The sequence below is a fragment of the Sus scrofa genome, chromosome 5, assembly GCF_054392235.1.
Source record: "Sus scrofa isolate SSC_HxYL_T2T_F1_AM1 chromosome 5, Sscrofa_HxYL_maternal_Yorkshire_Landrace_v2.0, whole genome shotgun sequence".
Taxonomy (NCBI): domain Eukaryota; kingdom Metazoa; phylum Chordata; class Mammalia; order Artiodactyla; family Suidae; genus Sus; species Sus scrofa.
This window is the reverse complement of record NC_139387.1, coordinates 67957713-67970598: the sequence shown is the minus strand read 5'-3', so window position 1 is coordinate 67970598 and position 12886 is coordinate 67957713. Positions and strand designations below refer to the sequence as shown.

General features: G+C 35.4%; 1 pseudogene; it reads right to left on the bottom strand.

Moving 5' to 3' along the window:
• Positions 1-651: 651 nt before the first annotated feature.
• On the bottom strand, positions 652-2658 carry LOC146403419 (taste receptor type 2 member 31-like; annotated as a pseudogene).
• Between the last annotated feature and the right edge of the window lie 10228 nt (positions 2659-12886).

The following is a 12886-nucleotide window of genomic DNA, read 5'->3' as shown; positions in this document are numbered from 1 at the left end:
AAGGACTTTGAGTTTTAGAAATTTTTCTAGGAAGCCTTAAACAAATAACTCCTCACTTTTGAATTTGTATGTATTTACCTAATAAGAATCTCATTATAAAGAGATGTGTAACATCATTAACCACAGATAATGGCTACAATCATCACGTTCTTTTTCTTCTTCATCCTTTTTATACAATTTGAATTTCCTAAGTGTTTTACCTACTTGTATTAAGTTTAATCTTCCTTCTTATTTATTTATTTATTTATTTTTTGGCCGCCCCCATGGCATACATATATTCCTGGAACAGGGATCAAACCCAAGCCACAGCTGTGACCTGAGCCACAGCAGTGACAATACCAGATCTTTAACCTGCTGCACCACCAGGGGACTCTCAAATTTAGTCTTCCCTATTTATATCAAGTCATTATTGCTTCGAGTCACATATACACAAAGTTTACAAAGACTCATATTTGTTTTCTGCTAGAAGACACATGATGCCCCTTAATTCTTTTCTTTTATCCAGCATCTCAGCTGCCTCAGAAATGATAGGTAGGCCTGTTTCAGCTTCTTTTTTCTCCAAATCAGGGTAAATGAGTGGCTTGAAAGATATATGATTTCAAAAGCCTGGAAAGCCATGATAACTAGTTTGATTTGCTGCCTATTTTTACTCTAAACTGAGACAGTTAGAGCCAGGAAGTAAATGGCAAATAGCAAGAGAAAGAAGATCACAGTTTGGACCTTAGTGCTGGGATCTTGGGATCCTTTGCCATTGAGCTTCATCTTCTCAATATGTTCCCACAGGGAAAAGATTAACAGCAGAAAAGATATGAGACATAGTAAAGGTTTACTAGCGTAAACAGAGTCATATTTGAAAGGTATACAATGTCCCTCAGTTTGGTCTTCTGAGTGAAGTTTTCTTTATATTCATCTGTCTGGATAGTCTCATCTATACGTACCACCACAAACTGAAAAGCCAAAAAGAACAAAGGCCTCAATTTTATCACAAGAAGTACACTTTTAGTTCTCCACTTTGTGAGGAAAATTAAGCTGGAGAAATTGGCTATCTTGGACAAATAAAATATGTTGGAGCTAGTAGCAAATCAGATGTTATAATGGTTGCTTATTATCCAGGCAGTAATAATAATTTCATCTAAAGCTGGATTAAATACATTTGCTACCCAATTTATTAATATTGCCTCAAGCAAACCAATTCTGGAGTCTGCCAGAGAGTAGTGAGAATTCCATCAGCTGAGATCTTTTGTCTCTTGGTCCAGTCAATGCAGTTTACCAGTGATATGAAACCACTGACAAAATTTCCTAAAATAAGTTCTGCTATTACTAGGATAGAAAAAAAAAAATACTTGTTAGTAAACATATCATGTCTGAGGGGAAAATAAATCCAAGCCTAATATTCCTGCATATGGTTCCTTAGTATTCTAAAGTTCTACCAGTAACTACCTGGTTTCTGAGTGTGCAGTAAAGTCGTTGTTTTCTTTTAAATTCTGGGATCAATAACAAGTAGGAAAATATCATGGGGAGCTACTGCATGTGTATGTATTCAAAGCTGTCTTTATGAAAAACATTTCCAAATAATTCAAATGACTTCTTGTTCATACGCATATGTCCTTGACATAGGCTGGAATGTTTTATAGCTGATGTTGAAATGAGAGCTGAATTCTCATTTGCTAACACGCAAATAAAGATATAGTCTCTTTCACTGTTTGCAATTGTTTCTGTTTTGTTTTGTCTTTTTGCCTTTTCTAGGGCTGCTCCTGCGGCATATGGAGGTTCCCAGGCTAGGGGTCCAACCGGAGCTGCAGCCACCAGCCTACACCAGAGCCACAGCAACATCGGATCTGAGCCACATCTGCAACCTACACCACAGATCCTTAACCCACTGAGCAAGGCCAGGGATTGAACCCGCAACTTCGTGGTTCCTAGTCGGATTCATTAACCACTGAGCCATGACGGGAACTCCATGTTTGCAATTGTTTGCCTTGTCTACCTCTACACAATTTGAATTCATCAAATTTATATGTTAGCTAGTAAAATTTTACAATATGATACATAGAATGTCTAAATTTGTAAATGGAATTTAGTGATCCACTAATGATGTAATAGGTCTTTATTGCTGAATATTCATTTAAATGAAAACATTAGATCCACACAGAAAAACTTAAAGGAATTTATCTATAGGTTTTCCAAGTTTTTACTGTCAAAAACTCTTCACATTCCCTAGGTCTCTCAGCAAGTTTAATACTTCCTAAAATTGGATGCTGCTAACTAGTATTTATATATATATAGCTTTATTCTTTACAAGTTCATAAGCACATGCACGCATACAAAACCTACACATTTCATTTGGTTAACCACTGAAAAGTTCTAAGTAACTGTAATACAAAAATTATTGTTCCAAATTTCCAAAATAAAAAAGCAAATCTTATGGAAGTCACCTTAAAAAATTCCACTGAAAAGTTCTAAGTAACTGTAATACAAAAATTATTGTTCCAAATTTCCAAAATAAAAAAAGCAAATCTTATGGAAGTCACCTTCTTTTTCATGAGACTTTTTTACCCGATGTTTTAAAATTTTCAGGTCTGTGGCAACTCCACGCTCCCCTCCTTTCTTCTTGCTGCTACTGCACCTGGTTGCTCCACAATGTGCCACTGCCACCATGCTCCAACTGACCTATCTAATTTTTAATATTTATCAAATGTATCTCTCATACTTAGTTATTTTATAAAAGTTTCTCTCTTGAGTATATTTAATATTAAAATATTATTTAATTAAAAATTTTAGCAATTTTATAAAGGTTCTTGAAAACCCATTGTGATTTTTATTGCAATTGCATTGAGCACAAGAATTTGGATAAAATTTCTATCTTAAGAAATTGATTGCATCTACTCAAGAACATGGTATATATGTACCTTGGTTCAGATCTCTTTTTATGTTATTCAATACAATTTAAGAAACTTCTCATTAAAATATAATACATAGTTGCTAGTGTGAAAAGACATACATGAGTGCCTTATTTGGTAATTTTGCTAAACTTACTTATTTTGTTTGATAAACTTATTACTTATTTCTTTGTGAATTACTTTGTGGACTATCTGTGATAAACCTGTTGTCTGCAAGGAAAAAAAAAATGTGTTGTCACTTTTATTCAAATTCTCATGAGTTATTTGTCTTTTCTCATTATAATGGCTAATACTTCTAATACAAAGCTTTTCTTAATCCTGACATTGATGTAAAAGAATCTACATTTTACTACTATGCATAATGTTCCTGAATTTTTTAGTATACACCATTTATCAGGTTTGAGAAGCAACTGGGTTCTCACATCAGGCTGATTGATAAGGTTCATCTCCTCCATGAGGCAAGTTTGTCAAGACTAGGAAAGGTGGCTGTTTTATCTAATGTATAAAAACCAACACAGTCAAGGAAAATGAAGAAATGGAGGAATATGCTTCAAACTAAAGAACAACATAAATCTCTAGAAACAAATCTTAATGAAAAGGAGATAAGTGGTTTAATAGATATGAAATTCAAAATAATAAAGATGCTCATTGAAGTCAGGAGAGAAAGACATAAACAAAATAAGAATTTCAACAAAGATAAAGAAAATGTTCTTAAAAGTACCAAACAGAAATTTTAGAGTTAAAGAATAACTGAACGAAAATTTAATAGAAGGGTTTAACAGAAGACTAATTAAAAGGAAGGAAGGATCAGTGAACTCAAAGACAGGGCAGTAAAAATCATCCAATCAGAGAAGCAAAAATAAAGAAGAATGGAAGGAGTGAAGATAACTTAGACTTGTGGGTGACCATCAAGCAGACCAATTATATGCGTTACAGATGTCCCAGAAATAGAGGGGAAAATGCCGAAAGCTTATTTAAGGCAATAATGACTGAAAACTTTCAAACCTGGAGAAGAAACAGATATCCAGATCAAGGAAGCCCAAAAAGTTCCAAAACAGAAAAATTCAAAAATTCTCACTGAAATGCATAATTAAATTGTCAAAAGTTAAAAACAAGAAGATCTTAAAAGCAGCAAGACAACAGTTCCCATCATGGCTCAGCAGAAATGAATCTGACTAGCAACCATGAGGATGAAGTTTCAATCCCTGGCCTCACTCAGTGGGTTAAGGATCCAGCATTGCCATGAACCGTCTATAGGTCACAGATGCAGCTCAGATTCTGCATTGCTGTGCCTGTGGTTTAGGCCAGCAGTTATATCTCTGATTTGACCCCTATCTGGAAACCTTCATATGCCATGGGTGTGGCCCTAAAAAGTCCAAAGAAAAAAAGCAGCAATATAAATGAGACTTAAGTACAGGGGAACCTATATATGATTATCAGGTCATTTTTCAGCAGAAGCCTTTCAGATCAGAAGAGAGTGGGGTGAGGAGTTCCCATTTTGGCTCAGCAGGTTAAGAACCTGACATAGCATCCATGAGGCTACAGGTTTAATCCCTGGCGTCAGACAGTAGGTTAAGGATCCAGCATTGCTGCAAGTTGTGGCATAGGTTATAGATGTGGCTAGGATCTGCTGTTGCCATGGCTTGTGGCATAGGCCTGCAGTTGCAGCTCCAATTCAACCCCCAACATGGGAACATCCATATGCCACAGGTGTGATCATAAAAGGAAAAAAAAAAAAAGAAGAAAGTAGGGTGGAAATAAAGTGCTAAAAGAAAACAACTGCCAACCTATAATACTTCACCCAGCAGAATTTTCCTTTAGAAATGAAGAAATGAAGAAGAGATAAAAATTTTCCCAGATATACCAAAGCTGATGGAGTTCAAGATCAATAGACTGCCCTTAAAAGAAATGACTATATTACAAAACTACAGTCTTCAAAACAGTGTGGTATTGACACAAAAACAGACATTTAGATCAGTGGGACAGGATAGAATTTTCCAGGACAGGCAATTTTGCCTCATTTCGTATACTCCTCCTCTAAGGTCTGAAACAGGTCTTTGTGCCTTAACTCTGTAATTTTATGATCCCCTTTAAATAATTTGTTTGTTAAATATACTTAAAGAACACTCAATTTCTAAATGTTTTTAGCTTGACTTGAATTTTATTATTCACTAAGGTAAGCTGTGCATAAAGATCTTTAGAAAATTATTTAGAAATTTTCAACTCACCCATGTAAACATTTCAAATATAAATCATTATATGTGATGATGATAATGATGATGGCAGCCAATTGGAGAACTCTAACTGATAGATGTGTGTTAATGCAGTTTTCTAAGTATCAGAGTTCACTGTTATGGGAGAACACTGTCAATTTTCTCCATGGTCTCAGGATACTTAATATCATTCTCAGCATCACAGATCATTTGAAAGAATACCTTTACTTACTACTTCATCAAGAGTTTGGATTACCCAAATTCACAGAAAAAAAAAAACACACAAGCAAGATGAAGAAGCTCAGAAACCATTCCCAGTTAAAACAACAGGAGAACTCACCTAAAGCAGTCAACAATGAAACAGACCTCTGTAGTCTGACAGACTTTGAGTTCGAAAGGGAAATAGTGAAAATACTGAAGGAATTAACAGAGGATATGAACAGTAATGCAGATTCCCTCAGAAAGGAGCTAGAAAATATAAGGAGGAGCCAAGAAAAACTAGAAAATTCATTTTCAGAGATACAAACTGAACTAAGGGCAATAAAGACCAGAATGAATAATGCAGAGGAATGAATTACTGACATGGAAGATAGAATAATGGAAATCACCCGAACAGAACAGCAGACAGAAAACCAAACGAAGAAACATGAAAGCAATATAAGAGACCTATGGGATAATATAAAGCAGGCCAATCTATGCATAATAGGAATTCCAGAATGAAAAGAGAAAGAAAAGGCAATTGAAAATATATTTGAAGATATCATGGCTGAAAACTTTCCAAATCTAGAGGATACTGATATCAAGATACAGGAAACACGGAGGGCCCCAAACAAGTTGAACCCAAACAGGCCCACACCAAGACTTATTATAATAAAAATGGCAAAAGTTAAAGATAAAGAGAGAATTCTAAAGGCAGCAAGAGAAAAGCAAAGCATTAATTATAAGGGAACCCCCATAAGGCTATCAGCTGATTTCTCTACAGAAACACTACAAGGCAGGAGGGAGTGGCAAGATATATTTAAAGCACTGAAAGGAAAAAATTTGCCACTTAGAATACTCTATCCAGCAAGAATATCATTTAAAATAGAAGGGGAAATAAAGAATTTCTCCAACAAACAAAAGCTAAAGGAGTACAGCAATACAAAACCCATTGTAAAAGAAATACTGAAAGGGCCTCTCTAAATTATAAAAAAAAAAAAAAGGAAAATCTAGCAGTCACTTAAATAAGCCAGCATACTGATCTAAACATGAAGATTTAAAAGAAAAAGAAAAAAATATGTATCAAATTCATACAGTGTGGGCAAGGGAAGTAAGAAATATTAGATTCTTTTTCTTTTTTTGTTTTGTTTTGTTTTGTTTTTAAAGATGTGCTTCAGCCTATATGATTTTCAGGCTAAAGCAAGCAGATAGAGGAGGGGGTTAACATACTTAAAAAACAGGGCAACCACAAATCAAAACAGGACACTACATTCACCAAAACTGAAAAGTATTCAAACATAAAATAAATGGAAATCATCCAACCAAAAAAAGAAAGCAAGAAAAGAGAAACATAGAATCAACTGGAAAACAAGGTTTAAAATGAAATAAATACATATCTAACAATAATCACCTTAAATGTCAATGGACTGAATGCTCCAATCAAAAGTCACAGAGTGGAAGATTGGATAAAAAAGCAAAAACCTTCAATCTGCTGCCTACAAGAGACTCACCTTAAGGCAAAGGACACTTATAGATTGAAAGTAAGGAGATGGGAAAAGATACCTCATACCAATGGAAAATACAGGAAAGCAGGAGTTGCAATACTCACATCAGACAAAATAGACTTTAAAACAAAGGCCATAAAGAAAGACAAAGAAGGACACTATTTAACGGTTAAAGGATCCATACAAGAGGATATTACAATTGTCAATATATATGCCCCTAATATAGGAGCACCCAGATACCTACAACAAATATTAACTGACATAAAAGGAAAAATTGATGGGAATACAATCATAGTAGGAGACTTTAACACCACACTGACATCAATGGGCAGATCTTCTAGACAGAAAATCAATAAAGCAACAGAGATTCTAAAGGAAACAATAGAAAAGTTAGACTTAATTGACATTTTCAGGACATTACATCCCCCCCAAAAAATCAGAATATACCTTCTTCTCAAGTGCACATGGAACATTCTCAAGAATTGGTCACATATTGGGGCACAAAGCTAACCTCAACAAATTTAAGAGTACAGAAATTATTTCAAATGTCTTCTCTGACCACAATGGCATGAAACTAGAAATCAACCACAGAAAAAGAAGTGAGAAAAAAACCTACTACATGGAGACTAAACAATATGTTACTAAAAAACCAGTGGGTCAATGAGAAAATCAAGAAGGAAATTAAAAAATACCTCAAGACAAATAATAATGAAGACACAACCACTCAAAATCTATGGGATGCTGCAAAAGCAGTGCTCAGAGGGAAGTTCATAGCAATACAGGCAGTCCTCAAAAAAGAAGAAAAATCTCAAATCGACAGCTTAACCCACCACCTGAATTAGAAAAAGAACAAGCAAAACCTAAAGTCATTAGAAGGAAGGAAATCATAAAGATCAAAGAGGAAATCAATAAAATCAAGATTCAAAAAACAATAGACAAAATCAATCAAACCAAGAGCTGGTTCTTTGCAAAGGTAACAAAATAGACAAACCTCGGGCTAGAACCACCAAGAAGAGGAGAGAAAAAACCCAAACAAACAAAATAAGAAATGAAAAAGGAGAAGTCAGAACGGATACTACAGAAATACAAAAAACCATAAGAGAATACTATCAACAACTATATGCCAACAAATTCGACAACCTAGAAGAAATGGACATCTTTCTAGAGACCTACAGCCTGCCAAAACTGAATCAAGAAGAAATAGGTCAACTGAACAGACTGATCACTAGAAATAAAATTGAATATGTCATAAAAACACTCCCTACAAATAAAAGTCCAGGACCAGATGGCTTCACAAGAGAATTCTACCAAACATACAAAGAGGAACTTATATCCATCCTCCTTAAACTTTTTCAAAAGGTTGAAGAAGAAGGAACTCTCCCAAAGACATTCTATGACGCCACCATCACCCTAATTCCAAAACCAAAGATTAACACCAAAAAAGAAAAACTATAGGCCAATATCTTTGATGAATTTAGACATAAAAATTCTCGACAAAATTTTATCCAACCAAATCCAACAACATATCAAAAAGATCATACACCATGACTAGGTGGGATTCATCCCAAGTTCACAAGGATGGTTCAACATATGTAAATAAATCAATGTCATACACCGCATTAACAAAAGAAAAGTCAAAAATCACATGATCATCTCAATAGGTGCAGAAAAAGCATTTGACAAAGTTCAACATCCCTTCATGATAAAAATTATCAAAGTGGGTATAGAAGGAACATACCTTAACATAATCAAAGCCATTTATGACAACCCCACAGCAACAGAGAAAAGCTGAAAGCCTTCCCGTTAAAAACTGGAACAAGACAAGGATGCCCACTCTCACCACTATCTCATTCAACATAGTACTGGAAGTCCTAGCCACAGCAATCAGACAAACAAAAGAAATAAAAGGCATCCAAATAGGAAGAGAAGAGGTAAAACTGCCACTGTATGCAGATGACATGATAATATATATAGAAAACCCTAAGGACTCAACCCAAAAACTACTTGAATTGATCAACAAATTCAGCAAAGTAGCAGGACATAAGATTAACATTCGGAAATCAATCTCATTTCTGTATACTAACAATGAAATATTAGAAAAGGAATACAAAAAATATAATACCTTTTAAAATTGCAGCTCGAAAAATCAAATACCTGGGAATACACCCAATCAAGGAGGTAAGGGACTTATATTTCGAGAACTATAAAACGGTAATCAAGGAAATTAAAGAAGATGGAAAGATATTCCATATTCATAGATTGGAAAAATTAATATTGTAAAAATGGCCATACTACCCAAAGCAATCTACAGATTCAATGCAATCCCTATCAAATTACCCAGGACATTTTTCACAGAACTAGAACAAACAATCCAAAAATTTATATGGAACCACAAAAGACCCAGAATTGCTAAAGCAATACTGAAGAACAAAAAACAAGCAGGAGGCATCTATCTCTCAGACCTCAGGCAATATTACAAAGCCATAGTAATCAAGACAGTATGGTACTAGTACTAAAATAGACAGACAGACCAATGGAACAGAATAGAGAACCCAGAAAGAAACCCAGACACCTATAGTCAATTAATCTTTGACAAAGGAGGCAAGAATATAACATAGGAAAAAGACAGTCTTTTCAGCATTTGTTGCTGGGAAAGCTGGACAGCTGCATGCAAATCAATGAATCTAGAACACACCCTCACACCACCAAAATAAACTCAAAATAAACTCAAAATGGCTGAAAGACTTAACTATAAGACAAGACACCATCAAACTCCTAGAAGAGAACATAGGCAAAACATTCTCTGACATCAACCTTATGAATATTTTCTCAGGTCAGTCTCTCAAAGCAACAGAAATATAGCAAAAATAAACCAATGGGACCTAATCAAACTGACAAGCTTTTGCACAGCAAAGGAAACCAAAAAGAAAACAAAAAGACAACTTACAGAATGGGAGAAAATAGTTTCAAATGATGCAACTGACAAGGGCTTAATCTCTAAAATATACAAACAACTTACACAACTCAACAGCAAAAAAGCCAACAACCCAATTGAAAGATGGGCAAATGACCTGAATATACATTTCTCCAAGGAAGATATACAGATGGCTAACAAGCACTTGAAACAATGCTTGACATCCCTGATTATCAGAGAAATGCAAATCAAAACTACCATGAGATACCACCCCATACCAGTCAGAATGGCCATCAGTTATAAGTCCACAAAAAGCTAATGCTAGAGCAGGTGTGGAGAAAAGGGAACCCTCCTGCCCTGTTGGTGGGCATGGAAGCTGGTACAACCACTATGGAGAACAGTATGGAGGTACCTTAGAAAACTATTGATAGAACTACCATATCACCCAGCAATCCCACTCTTGGGCATATATCCAGACAAAACTTTTCTTGAAAAAGACACATGCACCTGCATATTCATTGCAGCACTATTCACAATAGGCAAGACATAGAAACAACCCAAATGTCCGTCAACAGATGATTGGATCAGGAAGATGTGGTATATGTACACAATGGAATACTACTCGGCCATAAAAAAGAACAAAATAATGCCATTTGCAGCAACATTGACAGAAATAGAGACTCTCATATTGAGTGAAGTCAGAAAGAGAAAGACAAATACCATATGATATCACTTATATCTGGAATCTAACATACGGCACAGAGGAAACTTTCCACATAAAAGAAAATCATGAACTTGGAGAATAGACTTGTGGTTGCCAAGAGGGAGGGGGAGAGACTGGGAGGAACTGGGAGCTTGAGGTAAATAGACGCAGAATGCTACCTTTAGGATGAATTAGCAATGGGATCCTGCTGTGTAGCACTGGGAACTCTGTCTAGTCAATTATGATGGATCATGTAATATGAGAAAAAAAGAATGTATACATGTATGTGTAACTGGGTCCATTCTGTGCAGTAGAAAAAATGTATACATAAAGAAATAGAAATTTTTAAAAATAAAAATTAAAAAATTAAATATTTTTATAATAAAACAGAAATTTACTTACTCACAGTTCTGGAGGCCAGAAGTCTGAAATCAAGGTGTTGGAAGGGCCCAATCCCCCCCCCAAACCCTCAAGAGGAAATTTCATTCCTTGCATCATCCGGCTTCTGGTAGCTACTGGCATCCCCAGACTTGTGGCTGCATCACTCCCACCCTGCCTCAGTCTCCTTAAGACCATCAGCTCAAGAATATTAAAATCAACATATTTATGAGGATATACTTGCTATTTTTCTTTACTTCATTCTAAAAATTATGGCAGACAAACAGTACTTTGCTTTTATGGCATTTTCATATGGATATGCCTTATAATCTATTTGATAATACAGTACATAATTCTTCTTTCATGTTTTAATAGCATCATTAGCAAGCAAAATTCTCCCACCTGCTTATTTGCATTCCCATTTACTATAAATGATTCTGAGTTATTTTATTACATCAAAGTAGCCATACATATACATAAATATATCCAAACATTATACTAAATATGTACTATGCTTTACAAATTTACCTTTCTATGTCTATGACTTTTTTTCTCCAATAGAGGACTAAAAAACTTTATGGATCTAATTTTTACATTTTCTTTGTTGTATAATATTCTATTGAATCAGTATGCCAAAATTTATCTATCCATTTTATCACTGATGGATTTGTAGAATGTCTCAGTTATTAATAAAAAGAGTACTATGCACATTTTGCATATACATCCTGGTCCACGTGTGCCAAACATTCCCAAGTGAACACAAGTGGGAGTGCAATTAATGTCTTAAGCATCTTCGCCTTAATTACATAATGCCATACTGTTGCACAAAGTTGTTTTACCAATTTATAATTCTATGACTAGTGTTTGAAAAATTCAATTATTTCAGATCCTTTCCAAAATTAATAACATCGGATTAATATTTACAATTCTGTATTTATATAAATATCTATTACATTTATATACACCTAAAATTTTATAAATCCTTTTACTATTTTTTTTTCTTCTTTTTAGGGCAGCACCCACAGCACATGGAAGTTCCAAGGCTAGGGGTTGAATTGGAGCCATGTGCAATGTGGGATCCAAGCTGCGTCTGCAACCTATATCACAGCTCATGGCAACACCAGATCCCTCACCCACTGAGCAAGGCCAGGGATCGAACACTCATCCTCATGGATACTAGTCAGATTTTTTTCCACTGCACCACAACGGGAACTCCCAATCCCTTTACTATTCTAATTTTCTTTCTTTCATTTTTTCTTTCTTTTTTTAAGGGCCAAATGCAGCATGTGGAAGTTCCCAGGGCTAGGGGTCGAATCTGAGGCGCAGTTGCTAGCCACAGCAACACCAAATCCAAGTTGCATCTGCAACCTATGCTACAGCTGTGGGAACACTGGATCCTTAACCCAATGAGTGAGGCTAGGGATCAAATCCACATCTTTGTGGATACTAGCTTGGTTCTTAATCTGCTGAGCCGCAATGGGAACTACCTTACCAGAATAATTTTTTTTTTTTTTTTTTTTTTTTTTTTTGTCTTTTGCCTTTTCTAGGGCTGCTCCTGAGTCATATGGAGGTTCCCAGTCTAGGGGTCCAATCGGAGCTGTAGCCACCAGCCTACGCCAGAGCCACAGCAACACAGGATCCCAGCCATGTCTGCAACCTACACCACAGCTCATGGCAATGCCAGATCCTTAACCCACTGAGTGAGGCCAGGGATTAAACCCGCAACTTCATGATTCCTAATCAGATTCGTTAATCACTGAGCCGTTAAGGGAACTCCCTTACCAGTATAATTTAAAATTTACCTTTAGTTTGAAATATTACATTGTTGTTTTCCCCTTCTATGACAGAGATTTCATGTGTTTATTCGTATCGCACTGTACACTCAAATATACACTTACTAATATTCCTATTTACTTTTATAAATGTTCTTCTTCATGTCCCAAGTAATCTGTTGTTAACTGCAAATGTTATAGTAGAAGAGATATTTCCTTTAATTGAACATTATGTCAGATGACTAAGAAATATTATCAGGATTAAGAAGATGTGGTATACATACACAATGGAATACTACTCAG